The following is a 17239-nucleotide window of genomic DNA, read 5'->3' as shown; positions in this document are numbered from 1 at the left end:
TTAAACCAAATCAAACTACTTCATTGTCTTCCTTTATAGTCTCTCTCTCAAATCGAAGATGAGAGGAGTTCAGCTGTTACCGTAGATTATCTGAGATCTCAGTTCCTACCACGGTACTGTACTGTACTGTTCCTTTGTATCCGCCGAAATAGCCGCCCGTGTTAACGGACCGCTTCAGGCAGGGGAGGTACGACAGCCCCGGATGTAATCTGTCCGGTGGATTAACGATGAGCGGTCGTGTGCCGACAAGCTTGGATGTGGTTTTAGGCGGTTTCCCACATCCAACCACGTGAATACCGGTCTGTTTCCCACGTTCTGTCTCACGCAAACATTTACAACACGTTCGTACACTTACACACATAATTTAAGCCATACACAGACAGATTGGTTCAAAATGGATCTGAGCACTAGGGGACTTAACATCTGAGGTCATCAGTCCCCTACACTTAAAAGTACTTAAACCTAACTAACCTAAGGACATCACACACATCCATGCCCGAGGCAGGATTCGAACCTGCGACCGTAGCAGCAGCGCAGTTCCGGACTGAAGCGCCTAGAACCGCTCGGCCACAGCGACCGGCAGACAGAGTGGGGTACATCGCTTCTGGCCTGGGCGGGGGAGGGGGGTGTTGGGGGGAGAGGGGGGAAGAAGAGGCTGTGTGTGATTTGAATAGGAGACGGATGACCTTCGCTGTTCGGTCTCCTTACACATCCAACCAGCACAGCCTTGCGGTAAAAAAAACTCAACATATCAAATGAAAAATCCTACGCTGTTTGAGGGTTTTCTCTCCAATCGATCCTATAATGAAGCTATTGAGGCCTCCAAGCAACACTGGCGAGTGAGTCTGTTTTTTCCTACCGTGTCCTGAGCTGGTGACCTACTCGAGAAGACACGGCAAGTCCTCAGTATGCTAAACAGAGACACGTTTATGCCAGACACATCGGGCGGGGCGGCTTCCGTGCCGGATCCCACTGTGGCTTCCGCTCCGCCCCCGAAATTGTAGCGGCGCGGCAATTACTGTCCGGGCACGCCACCCTGCTGGGATTCTCCGGAAAGCAAAAGGAAGGCGCCGCTCATTAATTAAAAGAAGGCGGCAGATCGGGCGATAAGCGGGGCGCGCTGCACGCCGGGAATCACAGGGACCATTGAGCACGGCCCATTACGGCGAGGGCCGTGAACGCCGGCCCTGAGCGCGGCACGAGCGCGTGACAGACCGGCACGAAGGCCGGCAGGCCGCAGGTGCCTCCAGTCTGCGAAAGCCTGCCATCTTCCCCACCTACTCCATCACGCCGCTCGTCCGAGTCGCAACCCCGCCGCTTTCATGTTATACCGACACCTTCTATGGGGAAGGCGTCAGGTTAGCGGCACTCATCCGGTGCTTAGTGCGAGAGTGTTCAAAGCCACCGTTATGCTGCGTCAATAACGTACCCATTAACCACATACTACTTCCCACAGAGTAGATTTTTCATTGGCCCAAACAGATGGAAGTTGTTCTGTTAGACGGCGAGAAACGCAGCGGGCACACTTTTGAATACCGCAATTGGTGGACAAGTGTCTCAGCTCTGCCACCAGAGACGTCCAGTTGTGCAATAAGGTATTTGATTGTGATCCATCAATCACCTCGAATGAGAGTGTCCGCACGTTCCAACATTGCAGTTATGACAACTGCGTGCGACCGGCCGGCATGTGGGAGATCGGACAAATTTGCGCGACCTTGTTGCAATGATAACAGACGCCTCGCCCAAGGAGGTGGCTTACAAAACACTCGTTCGACCTATACTTGAGTATTGCTCATCAGTGTGGGATCCGAATCAGATCGGGTTGACAGACGAGATAGAGAAGATCCAAAGGAGAGCGGTGCGTTTCTTCACGGGGTTATTTGGTAAGCGTGATAGCGTTACTGAGATGTTTAGCAAACTCCAGTGGCAGACTCTGCAAGAGAGGTGCTCTGCATCGCGGTGTAGCTTGCTGTCCAGGTTTCGAGAGGGTGCGTTTCTGGATGAGGTATCGAATATATTGCTTCCCCCTGCTTATACCTCCCGAGGAGATCACGAATGTTAAATTAGAGAGATTCGAGCGCGCACGGAGGCTTTCCGGCAGTCGTTCTTCCCGCGAACCATACGCGACTGGAACAGGAGACGGACGTAATGACAGTGGCACGTAAAGTGCCCTCCGCCACACACCGCTTGCGGAGTATAAATGTAGATGCAGATGTAGACTCACCGTGGTTTTGTTCACAACGAGCTCTGCGTGGACATTGTGCAAGGCCTATGAATATCTGTGATTCTCTGGTCTTCCGCCAAAAGTAATTCAGTGACAGCTCTCTGTCTGGAATGCACCTCCGTTACAGAAGCCATTTTGAAGGTCACGTATAGCGCTGCCACCTACTGGGACTTCATCAAACAATAGGGACCGAAACGGGAATTTTCCACGATGTCACTCAACAAATAATTCAATTTTTTCAACCGAAAATGACCGAGAAAAATATGTTACATTACTTATTGAACGCCCCTCGTACGTCAACCTCCATATCGACTTAGTTGTTAACGTCAATTGCTTGTAACACATTACGTACGAAGTACGTCCGATTCCATACCGACCTTAATTTCTCGAGACATACACTATCTCATATTAGAGGGCATTAATATGGGGTCTGTCCTCCCTTCGCCTTTATGACGGCTTGAACTGTGCTGGTGACACTTTCAGTGAGGTATCTCAATGTCTTTGGAGGAATGGCAGCCCATTCTGCCTCAAGAGTCGGAACCAGAGAAGGTAGTAATAGTGGATGCCGGAGTCCGGTGTACAGTCGACGTTGTGATTCATGCCAAACTTGTTCCATTGGGTTCAGGTCAGGACTCAGGACAGGCTAGAACATTTCATAAATGTTACTGTTTACGAACTATTGCCATATAGATGCTGCTTTATGACCGGGTACATTGTCAACCTGATACAACCATCGGCTCCCAACTATTCCTCTACTTTACACAGTGCACAATACTGCAAAATATGTTCATATCTTTCCATATTTAACTTTTTCTTAAGAGTAATAAGAAAACCATATCCTAACCACGGAAATCACCCCACCTAACTTAACACAAACACTGCCGTACTTTACTGTTGGCGATACACGTGATATAGTATGTAACGTTCTCCGAGCATACTCTACACCCAAACGCTTCCATCGGATTGTCGCAAGATAAGGATGATCCATCACTCCAAATCACTGGTTTACAGCCATTCTCTGCCTATGGTGTTGCCCTCTACACCACATCAAACATCGCTTAGCATTGATTACAGAACTGTGCTGCTATTGAAGAGCTGTTCCACTATTGCACCCCATACTTTTTAACTCCCTAGGCAGACTCAATGCTCTAGCTGGACTGCTGGCACCACTCTGTAACTCGCAAGTCATTCCTTCCACTGATTTCGTGCGATCTTTTACAACCAACCTCGGCAATGCTCGACGATTCATGTCGGTTCCAACGGCTGTAAGCACTATGGGACTTAACATCTGAGGTCATAAGTCCCCTAGACTTAGAACTACTTAAACCTAACTAACCTAAGGACATCACACACATCCATGACCGAGGCAGGATTCGAACCTGCGACCGCAGCAGCAGCGCGGTTCCGGACTGAAGCGCCTAGAACCGCTCGGCCACAGCGGCCAACTCCTGTCCGTCAATACATGAGATCTGTCTGTTCTTGATTTAGCTACGGCACTTTCCACTTCACAGTTACATCGCCAACAGCCACCTTGGCCAGCTGTAAAAGGTCTGAAATATCCCTGATGGATCTGTTACTCAGACGACATCCAGAGACTAGTCCACGTTCGAAGTCACTGAGCCTGACTCATTCTGCTGTAATTGCTTCTCTATTGACGATACGATACTCCCAGTTTCTTTTTATACAAGCAAGTCCGCCTCTAGTGATCGCTTCCTTATTACACAAGGGTGTCTGGATAGTGTATATAGGGTACCATACCAACCTCAGTTACTCGAGACGCGGTAGTCCTCATGTTGTAGAGTTCTGCTCTGTTGTAACATATCTATTTCAAACATTACGACGAGGAGGTCTGGTATTAGTTCTCATATTTCAGGTATTAATCTTGCCGCGCCTGACCGAACTCTGCCCCGCGCTAGTCAGTCAGGCAGAAACCTAAATACAGTTACACGAGGGATTCCACTGCACGCTGAATTCTTTTGCAGAAGTATCGATCCGGCTTGGGGTCAAAGGGTTTTCCCATGAAGTCAAAGGAAATTTCCTCTGAACGTTATGATGCTGGAGAATAGTGATTCGTGAAATAGAGCAAAAACGAAAGGAATTACTAATCACTGAGGCGAAACCTATTCTTTCGTAAGTACGTTGTTCATTGACTGAATGACTAGATGATGGAAAACCTTTAAGTGGCCCTGTGTTCGGGAGTGAACTGGCGCAGCAGTAAACACTGGAATCACGTTCGGTACGAACTTGCTTCATTTCTGCAAATCGCTTGATGGAATGATGTTAGTAAGGTTAAGAGACGTGGAATGGAAATAAGAAAAGGATTATGAATGATTTATAACGTCTAAAAGGATATTTCAATGTCCACTGGGATTTTGTGTCATGTGTCCGTAATGCCGTGTCCATGAGTGCAATATCGCCACTTTAGTGTCAGCGACTGTCTTTACTTGGTATAAATAATTTATTAAAAAACTAAAAACCCGCCTCGATTGCGAAGAAAGCACCTCGTGTTAAGTGTTAACCCAGGTTTCGACGTAGATAACTACACCTTCTTCAGAACAACAATAAAACCCACAAGTGCCTAAGAAGACCTTTGTCAATGGTTAAAAGTACACCATACCTACACATTTATAAACGAAAAATAGATGGAAAACACAAACAGTACATATGTACAAAGTCAAAACCACTACTTAACTGAATGGTGTACGCTCCACCTCACACCTGCCTATGTTCGATGGGCCATGACCCGCCATAAACTGCAGCTACAAACGGTCGCTCACTTACAAGCCTGACCCGCTATCTATGCACATGCGCAAGACAAGAGAAGTTACTTGAATGCGCATGCGCATACGAATACGAGAAAGTTTATACATAGGTCGGGGCCAAATAGCCCATTTATTCCCAACCGTGGATCAACGTATATCAAAAAATGAAATGGATAGAACAAGAGACGAGCTAAATAGGAGATGAAACCTAAAAATAACCGCACACGGTTGCTTATGCTAGTAAAGAAACTTATATATGAAGCTACCTATGACAACAGGAGGAACTCTTAAAAACTATACCTAAAGCCAGTAGTTCAGTAGTTAGCCTGGTGGGGGGGGGGGGGGGGCTGAGGGGACGTAATCTAAAGACGTCTTGGCAATAAAGATATAGGGATAAAACGTGAGGTGTTCAGTGGGCTAAAATCACCTTCATCGTAAAAGGGAAATGAGGATAAAGAGAAAGAAGATGAACAGCTTGACCAACCGCGCTCGCCAATCAGCGCGCGCATGTGATAATCCCCAGATCATCAGATTTACAAGTATGAAGAACAAAGCAAAGGCGCGAAACCTTCAAAAAACTTTCTGTTTCTTAGTAGGAGTTGGTCAGTGAGGATATTGTCTTTTATCCTCATTTTCCAGTTATCTACGCCGAAACCTGTGTAAACTCTTAACACTAGGTGCTTTTTTCGCAATCGAGGCGTATTTTTAGATTTTTAATATATTAACCAACGATTGCTGACGCGCTGCAATGTTGAAGGTATAAATAATTAGTTTCTTATGCATTATTTCCTATGTAAAGATGACCGTTACCAAATGGCACTCAATTTAGCGTTCTTTGAAATATCGCGATTTTCCGACGAGGTTACCAGACTGGAAATCCAAGTATTTGATATTGCTTGATTTACAAAGGTTGTTTTATGGGTTTACAATTCATAATCTTCCTTTCAACAATAGTCATTTGTTGACAGAAGAAGTATGAACTCATTGCTAACCATTTACTAAAATGTGCTGTGGCGAACATTAATAATTTCTGGTTTTCGTCATTAAACACGGATGACTGGTCCGCGAAGGAAGGGAAGCCTCGGTGCAGTTTTTGCGGAGCTGTCGTCCACTCTTGCTATACCGGTTCCGCCCAGTGTCTGGAAGCTTGGCCCATATATTATTCTGTGGCGCCAGAGAGGCAATCTGCACAGGTCATTTCGGCAACTAGTGACGGAAGCGAAAGTCGTCAAGAGAGTATCTGCGGGCAATCCGAGCGCTATAGGCCAAAGGATAAATCTTCGACGACAGGGCACTTATCTGCCGGAACAGCTATGAATAATGCACGTGTCGCAACGGCTTCATTCGGAGCAAGGACCCAGCAACAATATATTCGGCACTCGAAATGTCGCGCTCGTCGTAACCCTCCAGCTTCACGGGGCACGATACGACGCCTTTTGTTAATGAAATGTCATAATGGACCACGAGAGTGCCTGAATGCCGATGCCTGGTGACCTTCCATGTTGCAGGGCTGCTACTTCGCTTCAGAGAGAAAAAAAAGGAAAAAAAAGTGCAACTTGCTTAGTTTCGTCCGACTATAGCAATGACCACGGGAAACTGGAACGTTCGCGACTAGGAGGGTTGACTGTGGTTTCCAAGGACGCCCACCTGGGTGTGTGGACCGTATGTATGAAAAGAAGCAGCCCCTTGTGCAACGAACAGCACGCACGCCGCTTGGGCATATCCTGTACAACATACAGGTCAGTGCTCAATGGCTATGCTGCGTGAGTAGTGTGAAGCGGGAGATTTGAAAGTAATCCCATCTACAAACTCATTTTAAATCCAGGCGCTACATTTCCACAGGTGGATTGCTTATTAAAACTTTATCTATTAAGTCCCCTCTACAACCCCTAGAAGCTTGTGACACAAATTGTGAAAGCCCTGTATAACACATTTATTATAAACATCATAAAACATTACACGCCAATGAGGATGCTTGGTAAATAACAGGAAGCAAAATCAGTATCGTATAAAAACGACTAGCCTTTTCTTTCGTGTGACTAGGGTCTCCGGTCGGGCTTGAGCGTCGATGGGGATGAAATGATGATGATTAGGACAACACAATACCCAGTCCCTGAGCGGAGAAAATCTCCGACTCAGCCGGGAATCGAACCCGAGCCCTTAAGATTGACATTCTGCCACGCTGACCACATTATTTATTTATTTATTTTCATTTTTTTCGATGTTGATCGTTGTGTTTGGTCGTTGTGGACGTCACTTGACATCCGTTCAAGTTCGTTGTTGATCCTTTCACTCAGTTTTTTTTATTACAGAGACCAACCAGCTTTCTGGCCGAACACGCTGAGCTACCGTGCCGGTGACCACTTAGCTACCGGGGGCGACCACATCCCTAAGAAGATAACAATAATTATAAAACACTTGCTGCGCCCCGGAGTGTTACCCGCGGTTACACTGTTATTTAAAAAGAAATGTTAATGCCGAACCTCAATATCCACGCGTGTGCACCATCACAACAGTTTACCTCTTGGAGGTATTGAGGCGCAAGCCACTAGCGGCCCAACATACAGCGCGACATCGAAAAAAAAGACAACTACAAAATTTTGAGACAATGGGAGAAGCTGACAGAATACATATCGCTCACAACTCAGTCGTTTACTTAAGCAAAAATTTTACGTGTCCGAGTAGTGAATTACAAACTGTACCAGGAAAGGGACTAAATTTCACGAGTGTTTGCCACATACCTAGCACGGGAAAAACCATAATTGTCATGATGTTCGTGGAGAGCCGTAAATCTACTGCAATACGTCTCTGTAGAGAACGTTCCGTGACTTCGTGCTCTCTGCTTATACGTAAGGATTTCTGGCTCTCGGTACAGGCGAGAAGCGAACTCGTAACTGTCCATGCGGAAAAACATGGTGTCCCTAGATGAAACCGTCACTTCTAACGTTTGTCCTTGACTTGTTTATAGTGCATGAGAAGGCCACTTTCAAAGGAAGCTGCAAACGTTTGAACTGGATAGGCAAGTTTTTTTGGCGTGATATGAATTCAAGGTATCACAATTTCGTTTGTCAAAACAGTTAAAAACTAATCTCTGCGCTAAGCGTAATGTATTCGTTTGACAGTTGACTTTCATGGTTGCCCTTTCGTCACGTGACACACACACTGGAACTGTAGTCACGTTGACCATCCTACGGGAACAGTGATTTTTTTTTTTTTTTCAGAATAAAAGGTAGCCTATGTGTTAATTCAGGGTATACCTTATCTCCATTCCAAAGTTCATCCAAACCCGTCCAGCCGCATCAGCGTGAAGGAGTAACAAACATACTAACTCGACGCAGAAAGAAAACAAGCAGTTTCTAGTTCGGTGCAGTGCGAATTTTGTAAGTACGTATAACAATGTAACCTCCCCTGACATGCGTGCAGGCTACCAGCGGATGCATATTATAATCAAATCCAGTCTCACTAAAAGGCTACCATGGTCTACATATGAAGGTACAATGTCTCTCTGTCATGTAGCATTTAAATGACACCGTCTTTGTCAATCTTGAAGCGTCTCACAAGCCATAAGATACGTCTCACGCACAGTGGCTAAAATGCGAAGGGCTTGTAAGGAAGTATGATTTAAATACTTTGCGAATTATATAAGCTTGCTATAGTGCGAGGGAGTGATAAGCCCTTGCCAGGATTGTAGTCATATTATGACAGAGAATTATATAAGCCGAAGAATGAATAGCTTTTTCGAAGAATAATTATTGTTCCATATTTCGCGTTACATTCTTCAAATCAATAAATACATTTTTAAAAGTAGTCTATGTATTAATTCAGAGTATAACCTAATTCCATTCTAAAGTTTTTCCAAATCCGCCAGCAGTTTCAGTGTGAAGGAGTAACGGCTATACACACAAACTTCCGCATTTATAATATACATGGGGTACGCAAGACATGAAACATAAAAATTAGTCTAGTTGTTGCAATGGCAAATACGAGACTGAAATTAGTTGAATGAATACTAAGGAAATATAATTGCATCTCGAAGGGGATCATTTACAAGAAACTCATCTGACAGAGTCTTCACTACAAATCTTATGTTTGGAAGTTGCATGTACAGTTGCATGAACGGGCAAGATAGTGGCATTTCTGCCATGTGCTACACGGCTCTTCACAAGTTTTCTTGGGCGGCATTATAGCGTCAAACAAGTGCCCAGCATTCCCCAGCGTAGTAAGACCACAGGAATGAAGTCGCTTCCGTTAAAATGCAAACTATTTTTTCAAAGACGAATCAAGAAGTAATCATTTTGTCTTGTGCGTTATCTAGACAGTAAAGCTAATTAATTCGGACTTACAAGAAGGCCTGACATCAAACGTCATTCCCGTTCCCCAGGGTATGAGATGAGACAATTGAGCACTGACGCAAATATCTCTGTGGGTGTTTTGGTCGTCGTCTTCGCCCTCGTTTTACAGTATTTACACGGCAGAGATTTGGCATCTGCCTGTTCCGTCCTCCCAAAATTTATGACCATAGTAGCAGTGACCAAAAGACAATCTGACTTACACTGGGATCATTGTCAGCTCGTAAAAGAGTTTCTCTCCCGTTCGGAGAACATTGCTGGGGCCATTAGCTGACGGGTCTGCCATCTTAACGCCTGCGGATCTGCTTGTATTTCTATAGCGGTTGTCTTCCTTAGCCAAGAATCATTTCTCTGCATTGGTAAAAAGCTTTTAACGTTGATTTATTGACATATAGTCAGCACGGATTTAGGAAATATCGTTCTTGTGAAACACAACTAGCTCTTTATATTCATGAAGTAATAAGTGCTATCGACAAGGGATGTCAAATTGATTCCATATTTTTAGATTTCTTGAAGGCTTTCGACACCGTTCCTCACAAGCGTCTTCTAATCAAACTGCGTGCGTACGGAGTATCGCCTCAGTTGTGCGACTGGATTCGCGATTTCCTGTCAGAAAAGTCACAGTTCGTAGTAATAGACGGAAAGTCATCGAGTAGAACAGAAGTAATATCCGGCGTTCCCCAAGGAAGTGTTATAGGCCCTCTATTGTTCCTGATTTACATCAGACATAAGACACAATCTGATTAGACGTCTTAGATTGTTTGCAGATGATGCTGTCATTTGCCGTCTTGTAAAGTCATCAGATGATCAAAACGACTTGCAAAATGATTTAGATAAGATATCTATATGGTGAGAAAAGTGGCAGTTGACCCTCAATAAAGAAAAGTGCGAAGTTATTCACATGAGTACTAAAAGATATCAGCTAAATTTAGATTACGCGATAAGTCACACAAATCTGAGGACTGTAAATTCAACTAAATACTTAGGGATTACAATTACAAATAACCTAAATGGGAACGATCACATAGATAATATTGTGGGTAGAGCAAACCAAAGACTGCGATTCAATGGCAGAACACTTACAAGGTGCAACAGGTCTACCAAAGAAATTGCTTACACTACGCTTGTCCGCCCTATTTTGGAGTACTGCTGTGCGGTGCGGGACCCGCATCAGGTGGGACTGACGGATGACATCAAAAAAGTACAAAGAAGGGCAGCTCGTTTTGTATTATCGCGAAGTAGGTGAGATAGTGTCACAGACATGATACGTGAATTGGAGTGGCAATCATTAAAATAAAGGCGTTTTTCGTTGCGACGGGATCTCCTCACGAAATTTCAATCACCAGTTTTCTCCTCCGATTGCGAAAACATTCTGTTGGCACCCACCTACATTGGGAGAAATGATCATCACTGTAAAATAAGAGAAATCAGGGCTCGCACAGAAAAATTTAAGTGCTCGTTTTTGCCCTGTGCCGTTCGAGAGTGGAACGGTAGAGAGACAGCATGAAGGTGGTTCATTGAAGCCTCTGCCAGGCACTTTATTGTGAATAGCAGAGTAATCACGCAGATGTAGATGTCACCCCTTTGCACATAACTATCACGCCTGTAAACTGCCTCTTAGTGCTACAGTCATTATCTGCCGGATTATTTACCTGTACTGTGAACATCAGAGGCCGAATAGCACAACCCTGACGGACAGCGGACAAGACATTTGCGTCTGACGATGCCTCACGTATTAAGAACGGACTAATGATTTCTAGGAAATCTTCAGTGCAGATACATGCCTGTGCAGCCGCCTTTCTTTCCTTCCTGAATAATCTTAAGGTTGTGTCCCAAAAATAAACATGTATTCATATGGGATCAAAGAAGTTCGGTAGGAAACACCTTTAAAAAAATTTTAATCCTGGAATTTGTCAAGATATCGCGAGGTATGTAAATTCATATCACTGCGAGTGTGAAGTGTAAGATTCGTGGCTGAATACAGGCTATATAGGAGAATTTCTTCTTTTTCTTCGCTTCAGCAACAAGTGGCTGTATAGAAATGAGAGGAAAAGCGTTCGCTATTGGGGCGATTAGCTATTTCGACGCGGGACTTGGTGAATATCGCAGCGTGTCACGTCCAACAGGGGAACAGTATCGTGTCACAGGTGGCGAGCAAAAACAGCAACGTAGGGTTGGGCAAACTTCCTACTAGGGGATGAGACCAGGGGAAACGTGACTCCGTTGTGGCGATGCAGCATCCCTAGTGATGACAGCCAGCCAGCGGACAGAGGCGCAAAAAGGACCCTTTGGCGTGTCGCCGTACCAAGGCAGAGCAGGCGACAAGGTCGAAAGAGTGTCAACTTACCTGTGCAGGATTCACTTGCTGATGTAATCTGCCGTCCACGCGACTGCTACGTCGTTCTCAGGGAGCTAAAGTGGGACATATCAAAACGCAGGGTTATCATGACAAGAAGAATTCGCTAATGGTGATTTAATTATTGCAGTAGATGTCCCACTGGATTGCAAAAACAATTTCGCACAATAGAAAAAAACTTAATGCAGCAGCAAACAGAACATCCGAGACCTCTAATTACGTGTGATCTCACCAGTCATAATTGAGGTCGCAAAAGGCGCTAACACGCTTAGTCAGTCACGCTGAAACATTCCTCCCCTTGTCCTTCAAGATGCCGTGGCGTTGCCTGAAGTCTCATCTGCGCCCGCGACCAGAATTCACGTGCTTCCAACGACGTGCGTCTTACAAAAAAATGGTTCAAATGGCTCTGAGCACTATGGGACTCAACTGCTGAGGTCATTAGTCCCCTAGAACTTAGAACTAGTTAAACCTAACTAACCTAAGGACATCACACACATCCATGCCCGAGGCAGGATTCGAACCTGCGACCGTAGCGGTCTCGCGGTTCCAGACTGCAGCGCCAGAACCGCGCGGCCACTTCGGCCGGCTGCGTCTTACAAGCTAGTTGATGTTACGTACGTATTGAACCACATGTTAGTCACGAACACCTTATCAGTGGGCCCGGGTGAATTCTCGACGCTCCTAGACTCGTCAAACCGTCTTGTAAAGGGTCCCCAGCCACCCATTGACCCACAAGATAAAGCTGTAATAGAAACTTCTAGTACACAAAAGACGTTAGCCTTATAACAGCCTAATTGCACTCTGAAAGATAGTAAGATGCGACAACTGGACTGGAAAACGTACAGTTCTAAAAGTAAACGAACGGTCCACAACTTTTCAGTTCATCTCCAAAGAAAAAAATGGTAGTAGTTCACGTCACACCAAAATCAAAACACTTCAACCTCCCACAGTAACAAATGGAGTCTCTTACCTTTTATTAAACACCACAAAGTTCGTTGCTTCCATGAACATGCACTCCACTAATGGCGCTTAGATTTAATATTATATTTCGGCCGAATAATCACGTGCACACTCATTAGGCCGGTTGTAATGGAGCATGTTGCAAACAAACGAATAACTCATTAACAGGTAACATTCACGTACAAAAATTAAGAAAAAAACTGGCTTGCCATTTTTGTAGCCTTTCCGTATTAGAACATCTTTGTACATCACTGTGTATCACTTACAACAGACCCAGGTGACATTTTCTAACATCTCCGCTGCTCGAGATGGCCCTTTATACTTTGTAGCAAATAAGAGCTGCAGAAACGGTTTCTTTGATTTTTGCCTCCTCGCAGGAATTACCATTGGATGCGCGCTCTCTTTCACAGACGCTACCTACTCTGCAATGCTGCCTCCTCGCAAGGCATCAGATACTATAATTGAACGTCCCACAGTTCCGAAAAGCTACACGTACGTTATGGAAAATCAGGTTCATCAGCTTAGCGAGCCTCCAATTTAAACATCGTCCACATTCGCATTGGTGACAAGAAAATTTCACTCCACGTTTCGGCTGTTCTGCGCGCCATCCTCAAATTACGGTTACTCCCTCAAGATTCTTAAACGATAAGTTACAACACTTTTTGCGTGATAGTATCCGCAGTCGAAGAGAGACGCCAACAGTAGTAGCGTGAGTCTTAGCACTGGTAAGTAACCTTGACCAAGTGAGACGTCGTAACACTTTGGTATTGGATTGGCTCTGAGCACTATGGGACTTAACATCTATGGTCATCAGTCCCCTAGAACTTAGAACTATTTAAACCTTACTAACCTAAGGACGTCACACAACACCCAGGTATTGGATTCTGGAGCAACATGTATCTCCGGGAGTCCACCTAACTACCTAGACTTACGCTTCCTGTGATTTCCGCGAATCGCTTCAGGGAAATACCGCTATATTTTCTTCTGCTCCAATCGGAGCTTGTACTTTGCACCTTCGGCCGGACGTTGATCTATAAGCGTCCCTCTTCTTTTTTACCAAACAGTCTTAAAACTCTGTCATATTTACACTTGTTACTGTGTTATAAGCATCTAATTTCGACAACATTGCATGTATTACATCCGCAAGTGCACATTGTATCTAGATACAGTACTACAGAGCATAAATGAGATTTTGAAGCACTATCGTCTCCTTCGTAACTTCTCACAAATTTCTTGCTTCCAGAGATCGAGCTAATCGGCTATTAATCCATAAACCTTAATCAGTGTACGATGCAAATAAATAGGTATCATCTTGCTGTGAAGGGAAAAATCATGACCTGAGAACACAAAATACCATATTCTTCAGTGATGATAAACTATTATTATTTATCACAACATTTTTGTAGTAAGAGTTTGTCTGTGTGTGTGTGTGTGTGTGTGTGTGTGTGTGTGTGTGTGTGTGTGTGTGTGTCCACGCGCATTTTAAATTTTTCCCGCTTATAAATATCTGCTTAATAAGCTGAACAACATTTTTTCTCTTTTTCAGGTAAGAGACTGCAACCTGTTCGAAATCATCTCCTACCTGGTAAGTTTCAGTGACTTCATTTTTAGAGTACACAATTCTAAAACACCGTATGTCTTCAGTAAACTTCGACATCTGATTACAGGACACCTATAGTAGCTCAGCCACAGGCAAAGTTTTATTTGTCTCTTCAGCGAGAGCTAACATACGAATCGTTAAATGAATACGGATACTGTAGTGGTATACCTCCAATAAGTGAACTCCTGCATTCACATAATCTATTAATTAAAACAGCGATTCTGAACAGATAAGACAGTTAAGTGCCTTGAATGAACCTAATTCTTATTGAGGTTGTTATAAAACGTCTTCTAAACTAGTGGGCGGGAAAGCGGCATAAAATGGTTCAAATGGCTCTGAGCACTATGGGAAGTAACTTCTGAGGTCATCAGTCCCCTAGAACTTAGAACTACTTAAACCTAACTAACCTAAGGACATCACACACATCCACGCCCGAGGCAGGATTCGAACCTGCGACCGAAGCGGTCGCGTGGTTCCAGGCTGTAGCTCCGAGAACCGCTCGGCCACCCCGGCCGGCGAAAGTGGCATAGTAATTGCCTTTAGATCACTAGAATGCTTCCAGTTGTCTATCTAATGTTGTTACCATGAAAAGAGATTCGGCAGTGGAATCGTGTCCTATCAGGGAATTCCTGCTATTGAATTTGCTCGTATTTGTTATTTTATCGACAGAGAGCGTCAACGAGCATCACTAGTTATTCTAAACCGGTGTAGTCATCAAACAACCATACTGCTGAAGAACTCCTCCGTCAAATAGTTAAACTACCGATTTAAAACGTATTACAGTATACAGTCCACAAAAAAATATAAGTTACTATTCTACAGTTAAATTTCATTGTCTGGTATACGATGTCGATTGTAAAGCAGTTCATTTTGCAGTTCTGTTTTCGTTCTGTGATTAACTGTGCTACACTTCTTTATTCCGTCATCTATATGCATCTCAAAAAGTCAATCTATCTGTATCGATAGTCTTCTTCAAATCTGGAAATGCTATTAGGGAGGGAAGATTGGCACTTCTTGGTAATGTCCGCTCTACGTCTGCCATCCTTCACTATAGGATGCCCCATGGGAAATAGTCAACGTTTAGGGATATGACAAGAACGATCATTTGAAATAGAAAGGCGTATGAACACTGGCTCTAAAATGCATTCCTATGAGCACTTGTTTATCTTCGACTCTGTGAAATAAATCTTTTCTACCGCAGGCTCTTCAATTCCATATTTTGAGAGGAGGTAGTACGGATCAAAACGAGTAAATAGTGACAAGTGGACTCTAAGATGGATATTTGTAACCCTTTGTTTGGCACACGCAGAAGTAGTGTGAAGAAAAAGTATTAAATTACTTAAATTAGTTGTATATGGTTACGTGAACACTTTTACATGAATTTTCTTTTCAAATACAGTATGTTGCTTTTGAGTATCGTTGCCCAAAAAAGGCCGACGACTGCTAGAATATAAATATTACAATATCGTTTCTGTGGCTCAAAATGGTTGTATTTTGCTCCATTTCATGTGAAATGCCTTAAAACAATTTCTTTTTGTTAGGAAGCACATAACGTTTCCACATTTTCCACCATTTATAGTCAAATACCTCTGAAAGCCTAGCCCACTTCTTCCTCTTCGGCCCATAGGGTGACCAGTGCCCAAAACTGTCATTTCGTACGAGCTAGGCTTCCCCTTCCCAGAAAAGATCAGTCCATTTGCAATGTTCCAGGTAAGCGCTCTTCAGCATATTTCTGTAATAACTCACCTTCAAGACTTCCTCTCATCGCGTGTAAACAGTTTTCACTGCACAAGAAAAAACAGCGCTACGAAATCTAAAGAAGTTGCTGCTCACGTAACCTCACACGGTGTCTACTGAAGATACACACTGTCCAGGAAAGTTTCACCCTAGACAACAAAACAGCGCTCTGTGTAAGAACTTCACTGTTGCTTGCAAGCACTATTGCCAGGGAATAAATTCAAAACATAATCCAGAAAAGAAATTACAGTTTTGATGTTGCCTGACAGCGACGTTGCCAAATAAAGGGCTGACAGCAGTCAGTACTTGTTTAGTTGAAGAAATGTGTTTCACAACAGCAAAGATGAGCACGTGCTCATACAGTAGTGGAAATCAGTATAAAGGTAGGATTCCTACGAAATTAACAGTACAGTATTTGGAGCATACATGTCTCGAATTTATTATGAAAATAATAGATACGTATAAGACATAAACAATCATGACGGAATTGCATAGTTTCTTTCATTACACGAGAAACAAACTAAGTGTTTGCATTTCTGATGGAAACTGGTATAGAGGCACTCACTGACCTGTTGTGTTATTTCATTGTTAGAATGTTTTCCAACTTCCGTTCCTCCTAATTACCTCAAAAATTCTCTTTGTTATTGATTTTGTTATGCCTTGCAGTTCTTGCAGAGAAGCTGTTGCCCACTCTTCTCGTGTCGCTCTTTTCAGCTCACATACGGCCTCAAATTGCGTTCCATTGCCATAAACACGCCTTGCAAGTGTTCCCCAAAGGTTTTCCACAGGGTTAAAATCTGGGTTACGTGCAGGCGAGGGTAAGACTTCGATATCTTAATCTTCAAACTACTTTTTGGTTGTAGCAGAAACATGCAACAATGCCTTACCTTGTTTCAACATTAGACTTTCCTCCCCTAGGTCTTCATACATCTTAATCAATCACGTCTCTGGCATCTCAGTGTACATGTTATGAGTTAATTCTAGTATCCAACCAGGCAATGCATGATCTATCGTTAGTGCAGAAGGCTACCCAAACAAGAACACTTCACCATCAAAATGTCTGCTCATTCTTACCTGCTACTTTTTTCTCATATTATGCCAGTAGTATTGAATTCCCTCTAGTCCACCTAGTTAAAATTCTTCTTATCACTGGAGATCACTTTATCCCATTCTGAAGTCCATGGCATGTGTTTTTGAGTAAACTCAAATGCACTCCGTTTTGGTGTTAGAGCTGGTTTCTGCAGCATTTCT

The sequence above is a fragment of the Schistocerca piceifrons genome, chromosome 5, assembly GCF_021461385.2.
Source record: "Schistocerca piceifrons isolate TAMUIC-IGC-003096 chromosome 5, iqSchPice1.1, whole genome shotgun sequence".
Lineage (NCBI taxonomy): Eukaryota > Metazoa > Arthropoda > Insecta > Orthoptera > Acrididae > Schistocerca > Schistocerca piceifrons.
This window is presented reverse-complemented; position numbering follows the sequence as displayed.